The sequence below is a fragment of the Peromyscus maniculatus genome, chromosome 13 (genome assembly GCF_049852395.1).
Source record: "Peromyscus maniculatus bairdii isolate BWxNUB_F1_BW_parent chromosome 13, HU_Pman_BW_mat_3.1, whole genome shotgun sequence".
In the NCBI taxonomy this organism is placed as follows: Eukaryota; Metazoa; Chordata; class Mammalia; order Rodentia; family Cricetidae; genus Peromyscus; species Peromyscus maniculatus.
Window position 1 is genome coordinate 42759167 of NC_134864.1, and position 9836 is coordinate 42769002.

A 9836-nucleotide genomic window follows, 5' to 3' on the forward strand; every position below is an offset into this window, starting at 1 on the left:
CTATGTCAGAAACAATTAGAATATCTTCCTTCCGCATTTAAAAATGTTATTTGTTAAATTAACTTCGAAAACAACTATTAAACCTAACACTAAGTTGGGCGGGGTAGTAGCCATATGTACATTTATTTCTGTAGATACATAAAATTATAAAACTAAAGATGTGTATGCTAGTGTGTGTGTGTGTGTGTGTGTGTGTGTGTGTGTGTGTGTGTGTGTGGTGTGTGTGTGTGTGTGTGTGTGTGTGTGTGTTTTAACATAAGCTAAGAACAAGCAGAACAAATTTCAATCTCACACCAGAAAGAAATTAATTCTTACTAACCTTGGTCACATATATTGTTTCAAATGCTACAGTGAGTTCAGTGGATAGCCGAAAGCATTTTCCATACTCACAGTGTGGGGCTTCTGCTATGCATCTTTGGCAGGGAAGAAAAAAAAAATTTTTTTTTTAAATTGTCTAGCATCGTGTCTGTCTTTGACTGTATTCCTGCAAGTATCTTGATAGAAAAGGTAATACTCACTTGCCATGATTTAATGTGCCAAGATACATAATTTAACATGTAGGTTGACTCAAAGTATAGTCTCATCCTCTTTGGTTGAGGATTAGACCTTGAATCTATCTTCCAATAAAATGCTAGAAAAGGAAAAAAAAAAAAAAAAAAAAAAAACAACAACCCTAAAACTAAAATGTTGATTTGTTTGTGGGAAATATCTTTCTTGCTTAAGAAAATGTCTTAAACACACATATACACACATATCGCAAGAGAGTGTGTGGGGATGCGTAGGTGTTTGTATGTATGTGGGCACACAGATGTGTTTAATGCCCATCACACATGTGCATGGGTGTGTGGAGGCCAGAGATCAGCCTCGGGTGTTGTTCCTTAGGAACCATTCAAGAGAGCTAGATAACTGGCCAGCACTGGCCACATGGAACTTGCTGTGGCTGCCTCCCCAGCTCTCGGATTCCCAGTGTGGCACCACACCTGTCACGTGGGTGCTGGTTGTGTGGGATCATTTCACCATGTGCCGTCTTCCCAGCCCAGAAGATGTCTAAATGAAGGTTTAAACCTTTTAGGTGAAAATGTAAACCTTTTGGAAGATGTTTCACTGAGAAGGAATCTGAAAGAGACCTGTTCTTGTCTTCCGATATTTCCTGATAAAATTGGTTTTTTTTTTTTTTTTGTTTTTTTTTTTTTTTTTTTTTTTTTTTAACTTTGCTCCTCTGAACGTCATGTGCCCTTTAACCCCACACTTACTGGCTGGTTTTTGCAGTATTTATCTTTTTTTTTTTTTTAACTTTTTTTTTATTGAAAATACGGTTTTTCCTCTCACAATACCTCCTAATTATGGTCTCCCTTCCCTCTACCTGTCCCAGTTCCTCCCACCTCCCCTCTCAGCCGAATCCATCTGTTTTCTGTCTCTCATTGGAAAACAGACAGGTTTCTAAGGGCTAATAATAAAGTAAGATATAATAAGACAAAACAAAACTAACACATTAGAATAGGACAAAATAAAGAAGCAGAAGGAGAGAGCCCGAGAAAAGGCCCAAGGAACAGCTACAAACACAGAGACCCACTCTGTGAACCCACAGTCCCATGAACACACTAAGTGGTAAGCCATAATGTATGTTCAAAGGACCTGTAGAGTAAAAAGAAAGAAAAAAAATGAAAATGTATAAATAAGATAAAATTAAATAAGATTTTTTTTTAAAAAAGGAGAAGTCCTAACATTGCCATGAGACAAGAAGTCTCCAAAGATGGCGTTGACTTTGTTTTCTGCTGTCCATCTACTGCTGGGCATGCAGAGTAGATTGTTTCTCAGTGAGACTTCCTTGGAGAAAACTAAATTTTCATTTTCAAGTGGTTATCAATTGGAGATTACTTCTGTGTTAGGGATGGGGACATGTGGCCATTTCTATTTCAGCTCCCTCCCTCCCTCTCTCCCTGAAACATGATTGGGGAGGGTAGTAAGATGGCCTCATGTGTACAGGAGCAGGCTGCGTGCTCCTGATAGCCTTAGTTTGAACCCCAGAACCCATGTCAAAGTAAAGCCTGATGTGGTGACGTCAGACTGTAGTCTCAATGGTCCTATGACAGGATGGGAGGTAGATGTAGGAGAATCACCCAGAAGTCCACAGGCTAGTCAGCCTGGAGCACATGATGAGGCAGAAGCAAGAGAAAACCCCAGCCTCAAACAAGGTGCAAGTAGAGAATTGACTCCTGAAAGTTGTCTTCTGACCCTTCCATGAATGTATGTACCCACACCCACAGCCTCCTCCCCAATAAATCACACACACACACACACACACACACACACACACACACCACATATACACATACCACACATATACAGACACATACACACAACACACACACACAGACACACACACACCAGACACACAGAGATACATACACACCACATACACACATACCACACACAAATACACACACACACAGACACCACATACACATATACTACACATACCAGACACATACATACACACACACACACACACACACACACAGACACTCACCACATACACACATATCACACACACAAACACACATACACACAGGCACCACATACACCCATACTACACACACACCAGACACACACACAGAGATACTCACCACATACACACATACTACACATATATAGATACACACACACACACACACACACACACACATTTTAGACAGTGTGATACCACTCCATAGTCACTGAAGACTTTTCATTGTTTTGCCGAATTTTTTTTACTCTGTTCCAGACTAAGTAATTTTTATTGTATGTCTTGGAGTTCATGTCCACCATAACGCTAATTAAAACTTTTTTTTTAAGTCTAAAATACTGCATTTTATTCCGTTCTAGGGTTTCCTTTTTGGCACCTTTATGGTTTCCATACCTTTCTGAAATCAATCTTTTCACCTGTTTCATTAATTTTTATGAATTTCCCTCAGCAGATGTTTCACATTTTAAATTATGTTATCTAATTACAATGTCTGCATACCAGACATGGATTTGCTTCTTTCACCTAATTTTCTTTGGGCTGTAAACCACAATTTTTTGTTGCTGTTGTTGATTTACGTACTTAGTACTTCTTTTTATATTGAATGTGGTGGTTGAAATATGAATTTTGTCATATTTCTACAATGTGTTAAATTTTGTCCCAGTTAAGAGTTAAATGAATCTTGAATCATATTCATTTCCCCTCAATCCTAGGATAAAATACTTAATACTCGTATATATTTTTGATTCACAGGGGGTAAAATACAATCTTAGATCTCTTTTATTCTGGGTGTCTAGATTTCTGCTGCTGAGTTACCTGGAACCCCACCTCTCGTAAGCAATAGCTCAACAGTCAGCTAAGGTGTAAGCAGTTTGTATGCACCTTTCAAGAGAATTCTTTCCGGCTCTCTTCTCTCTGGGGTTTCATCCCTCGATTTTAACCATGATAGCAACATCAGCCTCTACATGGAGACTTGTGTAGTAAGAGTACAGAATGACTTACAGCTCACTGGGGCTGAGTTTCCCAGCGGGAAAACTCAGGGTGGATTTTACATTCTGGGGTCCTTTCTCGAGGATCAAATCTCCCCTTGTTCGGTCTGTTCTTGATTACTCTCTCTCTCTAATACTTTCAAACAGTTGTTTTCAATATTCTTTGGAAATGTTAGCCCAATACAAGATAGCCTGTCATTACAGGGACTCAGAACCTCTGTATTGAATATGAATGAGTTATAAAATCTTACCTCGGCCTTCAAGATCCTCCAGAAATAGTCCTTGTGATGGTTAATTTTATGTGTCAACTTGAATAGGCCACGGGGTACCCAGAGAGCTGGTAAAAATGTTTCTGGCTGCCTCTGTGAGGACATTTCTGGAAGAGATTAGCAGTTGAATCAGTTGATGGAGTAAATATCATCGTTATCGAAATGACCGGGTGACATCCAGGCCACCGAGACCCAAGTAGAACAAAAAGCTGAAAGAAAAACAGTTTTGCTCTTTCTGAGTCACCTGGGGCGTCTCTCTTTTATTGCCCGGAGAAGTCAGTGTTGTGAATTCTTAGGCTTCAGGACTCAGACAAGGACTTACCAACCTGGCTCCTGGGGTTCTCAGGCCTTTGGATTTGGACCAGAACCAGACCACCAGTTCTCCTGGGCCTCCAGCTTTGTGTACATTGTGGGACTTTTCAGATTCCAGATGTTTCTTAGCTCAATCCCTTATACTAAATCTCTAAGATCCTTGTACATATTCTATTGGCTCCATTCCTCTGGGTAACCTCGGCTAATTCAGTCTCCAGCCTTTCTTCTTAACTTTGTCCACTACTTGGCTCCCTTTCTTCCTTCCTTCGTTCCCTCCCTCCCTCCCTCCTTCCTTCCTTCCTTCCTTCCTTCCTTCTTTCTTTTCAGAATAAGTCTATGATTTGTTCATATTTATGTGCACACGTGTGTGTCTTATTGTCTTGCTCACACCATTTGTATACAGGTGTCTGAGGAAGTCAGAAGATGGTGTTGTATCCCCTGGAAACATAGTTACAGATGGTTCTGAGTCACCCAGTGTGACCTTCAGCAACTGAATCTATGGTGGTATTATGTTCCCCAAAATATTGTGCACACTAATAAACTTATCTGGGGTCAGAGACAGAACAGCCACTAGATACAAAGGCTAGAAAATGGTGGCACTCACGCCTTTAATCCTAGCATTCCAGAAACAGAAATCCCTCTGGATCTCTGTGAGTTCAAGGCCACATTGGAAACAGTCAGGCATGGTGACTCACACCTTTAATCCCAGAAAGCCAGCCTTTAATCCCAGGGAGTGGTGGTAGAAAGCAGAAAGGTATATAAGGTGTGAGGACCAGAAACTAGAAGCATTTGGCTGGTTAAGCTTTCAGGCTTCTAGCAGCAGTTCAGCTGAGACCCATTCTGGATGAGGACTCAGAGGCCTCCAGTCTGAGGAAACAAGACCAGCTGAGGATCCGGTGTGGTGAGGTAGCTATGGCTTGTTCTGTCTCTCTGATCTTCCAGCTTCACCACAAAAACTGGCCTCAGGTTTGATCTTGTTAATAAGAACTTTTAAGATTCATGCTACAGTCTTCTAAGGAGCAGCACGTGCTCCCAACCACTGAGCTATCTCTCCAGGTCCCTGCATTTCTGTCTTAAGCACACCCACTTCCTGTCGGCTTGTCGTATCTGGTGTTCCTTCAAAATTTTTATCTGTGCCTTTAATTTTATTTCTTATTTCTTGTTTCTCAGAATGTCCAGAGTCTGTTATCACACTTAATGAACTTCTTTATTTTATTATTTTTTTGCCTGTGTGTGTGCATATGTGTGTGCATGTGCGCAATATGTGTGTGTGTGCATGTGTGTGATATGTGTGTGTGCATGCATATATATTCATGTGTGTGGAGACCAGAGATTGATGTTGGGTGCCTCTCTCAATCTCTCTCTTCCCTATTTGCTGCGGGCTGCAGGGATATATCATAAGAACTCAGCTGGTTATGGCAAAGTCACTACCTGGAGGGATCAGGGAATTCCTCCAGAGGAAGCCAAATAAATCCCAAGGAGTTTTTGGTGTTACTTGGCTTGTTATATATCAGCTGTCTTCTGTTATGAAAATCATGTGTGCCTTCATAGCTTTCCCAATTGACTTTTCCCTAACAAGGGCTAACAGTGTAGACTGATCACTCTCTGGACATACACATTCCAGGTATTTGGAGAACAGCCTCAGGAAAGGCTTTCTCTGGAATCAGATTATCTCCCTTGGCCACTTTCAAGGACTACAGGAAACACCACCCAGGTGGGCGCCCATTGTTAGTCCCAGGTGGACTAACAATGATAACAGCCCACATGCAAGTCTCCTGATTTACAGTAAATTCCACAAGGAGACACTGCCTAGGAGAGGTGGATGTTAAGTAATAGCTTTACACAATTTAGCTCGGACCCTCCCTTTATATACCGAGACTTCCAGGAGGCAGGAGAAAAAGAACGAACCATGTAAGCATTTTTCCTAAGATCCCCTTCGAGACGAAGGCTAGTTAATGCTGTTCATGCTTAATATTCCTCAACTACCAACATAGTGACTGGTAAGTGGTCAGCCTTCAACGTACACTTATAAGAGGAGAACGTGAGTAAATGAAATGATCCATTGGAAGCGTGGGTGGCCTGTTCTACCTAAGATCAAGTCAAGAGTGAGGTAATCATTTAAAACTGAATGTGCACAGCTGTCAAGGGAATGAAAGAAGAGACTCTTGTTTAAAGTAGCTGATGGTTTCTCACCACAGAATGTGGTGATGACGTCACCAGCTCTTGACCATTGTCCTCCCCTCCACAGTGTGAGAGACTCAGCAGGTGTGCCGGGAGCCGAACACCAGGGACTTCTGACAGCACCTTCTTGGAGCCAGAGACTTCTCTAGAGGTTTAAACATCTTGACTCACACAGCTGTTAGAATGGCGGAAGTGAGTGGATTAAGAAGGGAAATTGAATTTCTCTAGAAGGTGATGTAAGGCTTTCCTGATCGTCTGTCAGACTCGAATGCTAGGGTTTGGATGTTGAATGTTACAGGTTCGATCCCCAGGGTGGTGTGTTTGGAGGCGTGGCCTGTTTTAGAGACTGGGGTTAATGGAAGGCCTTGGAGCAAGAGGAGCAGAGGACATGCCTTCATAGAGGACTGTGGGATACTGTGCCCCTTTTTCTTCCCCAAGAGCTGGAGCCTCTGAAGCCATGGACCAGAGCTGGAGGTGTTGCTTCTATCTGTAAAACCAGTGTTGTCACAGAAGACGTCCCTGACCTAAGTACAGAAAGAAGAATTAAATTTAATATTTAAAAATCCTGCACATAATTTTCTGGGCACACAGCATGGACCCATCTTATCGTATTTCAATAAAACACAAAAAGCACTCTTTGATTAATAATTTTCTTCCCACTGTGTTCTTCGATAGCACTAAGGATTAAGAGATAGAGAAGCAATTGTTTTTTGAACAAAGATGTACTGGTCTGCATTCTACCACTATAGCAAAATGCCTGAAGTAACTAACTGGTAAAGAGAAAAGGTCTGTTTTGCCTCATGGCTTTTAGTTTGGCTTTTGAGGCAGGGTCTCACTCTGTAGCTCAGGCTGGCCTCCAACTTCCAAAACAGCAGAAGAGGGACAATCAACACACATCACCGTGACGTCAACCCAGCATCTTGCTGAGATAATGCCTGTCCAGTGTCTCCACGATGAAGTTTCTTTTTCTGTCTCCCTCTATTGTGCTCTTTTGAAGGAAGTCCCATGTGGAGCCCACATTTAAGGGGTAGGAATGTTCCATTCCCTGAAGTATGGGCAACTACATAACTAATATGGAATTCTTTATTGTGAACAATGTGTCTCCTGTGTGACACATTCTCCTATCTAGTTCTTGAAATATTTGTTTATATTGGCGTGGACTCAAAGATGCTTATTTAGCACAGTGGGTTTCATTGCATATTTTGTTCCTTTTTTGTTTGTTTGTTTGATTGTTTTGGTTCAAGCTGCTCAGCTCTGGCCTTTGGGACCTCCTCAACTGAGTGGTGATACCTGATGTTCTCCTGACAGTCTTCCAGGGTGGGCTTTCCTTCCTTCCTGCCACTAAGAATTCCCCACACTTACCATGTGTCTTTCCTGCTCCACACCTACAACCAGCCATTTATCCAAAGAATGCTTCTTCCTTGTATGGAAGAACACTATGAGATCAAGACCTGGGTTCTGGGAGTGCGTGTTACTACAATGAACACTCTTGCTTTTGGGCCCTCTCAGCTAACAGGGCAAGGAAATATGTATGTGTATAATAACTGGCGTATATAAACACATCTCTAATTATTTATTCCTGTGTATTTATCTGCATTGATATTAAACTAAACATGAGTTCATGCTGATGTCTCAACTCTAATCCAGTAAATCCTAAATGAATCATTCTAGACCTCTTCCCTTGCCCATCTATAAACTTCCAGTCAAAGCGAAAGAAACCTAGTGTTTACCATCTGCCATCCATTTCCTTAATTGCTGGCTCCTAGCATACTTATACATTGGTTTCAGAATTGTTAGCCCCGGTCTCATGGGAATCAACGTTACCAGCGAGAGCACAGAGCTCATGCGCAGTGTTAGCTTCAGGTCTGACTCATTTTTAACATCATTTAGTTTAGCGCTTTCACCCCCACTATCCTCCGTGAAGTACTTTTGAACATTTCTAATACAGATGGAGTCTTCTGTCCTAGTCTTCAATCTGTCCCATGAACACCCAAGAGTGAGCTTTTATACGCATGCGCATTCAATTTCAGTCTGTTGTGGGGCGTTTACCCACCACCCCCACAGCTTCCCAGAGTTTTCTTGAGTGCGAGCAGCAGGAAATATTAGATAGAAGGATTTATAGCGGAGAATCTTGCGGAGATAAACAGATAGAAAATAAAGGATAGCCTCGAGAGGGCCTGGAACCTATTCCAACGGGCCCGGACTGTCTCTGGTCCAGGGTTTTTATAGAGACGCCAAGGGGTGGAGCAAAAGACCTCCTCCCCCAGCACAGCCAAGTGCAGGCCATCTCAGACACCTGCACTCAGGCCCGTGGTCCTGATCATCCTCTATTCGGACCTGCTGGGTAAAGCCACGAGGAACCCCAGAACGGGCTCCCACAGTCTGTGCTGTGAAGTGCTATGGGTGTTGATAAATGGATAGCACCACGTAACTATTGTCACATGGTCATGCAGAATAGTTCTTCCACCTTAAAACACACCACAGCTGCCCCCACTCAACCACTGGCTTCCTTCAGGGCCATGGTAACCATTTATCTATTTGATGTCTCTGTGCTTTTTTCTTCTTCTCCATAATCTCATAAAACTAGTATCATTGAGTATGCAGCCCCTTTCCAATGGGCTAATTTTACTGAGAAATTGACATTCCAGAGTCATTCATGTTTTTTGTCTGGCTTGCCCGATAGTATTCCATTGTTTGGATGGGGCACAATTCATTGATAGCTTCTTGTTTGGGAAGCTACAAACAAAATTGTTACATTGACTTGCCTTGGGTTGTTTGTGCTGATTGATACTTTCCGATTGGCTGAGCATACACTTAGGCATCTGGAGGTAGGGTCCTACACGAAGACTCAAGCTTTCCGATTGGCTGAGCAAACACTTAGGCATCTGGTGGTGGGGTCCTATGCGAAGAGCTTTGAGACACTGTTGTCTTCCAATGTGGCTGTACTAAGGTTCATTCCCAGCTGCAATGGGCGAGTGAGCATTCTTACTGCTCAGCATCCCTGCCAAGAACTGAGGTCATTGGTTCTTGAATTTCAGCGGTTCCAACAGGAGAGCAGCTGAATTCCACCGCTGCTTCCATCTGCATCTCCCTAATGGACCAGCAACGCAGAGCACCTTTTTATTTATAGTTCTTCCCTCCATGTCACTTCTGTGGTGCATGTTCAGATTTTTGCTTATTTTCAAACTATGTTCATTGAACGTTAGGAGGTCTTAAAATATATTCTGAAACAGTTCTTTTATCTATTACGTGGTTCATCAACACGTTGTCTTTGGCTTCCCTTATCTCCTGAGCTTTCTGCTCTCCTCAGTCTCTCTTGCAGCTTTTGATCTACCCTCTCTTCCGATTAAGGACAGGTCATTTACTTCTTTCCATAGCATTCTTTTTCAAGATTTATTTTTCCATCGTGTGTATCCATCTGTGGTTACATGCATAATTGTGGCAGGTCCTCCGAAGCAGGAGTTCCAGGCAGTTGTGAACTGCTTGATATGAGTTCTGAGCAGCAAACACAAATTCTCTGGAAGCAAGCACTCTGAACCTCTGAGCCATCTCTCCAGCCTCCATATTGTTGCTCTATACATT

The 9836-nt window shown here is 42.3% G+C and overlaps 1 long non-coding RNA gene across 1 annotated transcript in view; it reads left to right on the top strand.

Annotated features, from left to right (window-relative positions):
- The window catches only part of LOC121822068 (uncharacterized), a 31208-nt gene extending 24321 nt beyond the window's left edge, over positions 1-6887 (top strand). The window contains exon 5 of the long non-coding RNA XR_006063042.2: positions 6322-6887. This is a non-coding gene — a long non-coding RNA (uncharacterized LOC121822068). The remainder of the gene's footprint in view (positions 1-6321) is intronic.
- The last annotated feature ends 2949 nt before the right edge of the window (positions 6888-9836 follow it).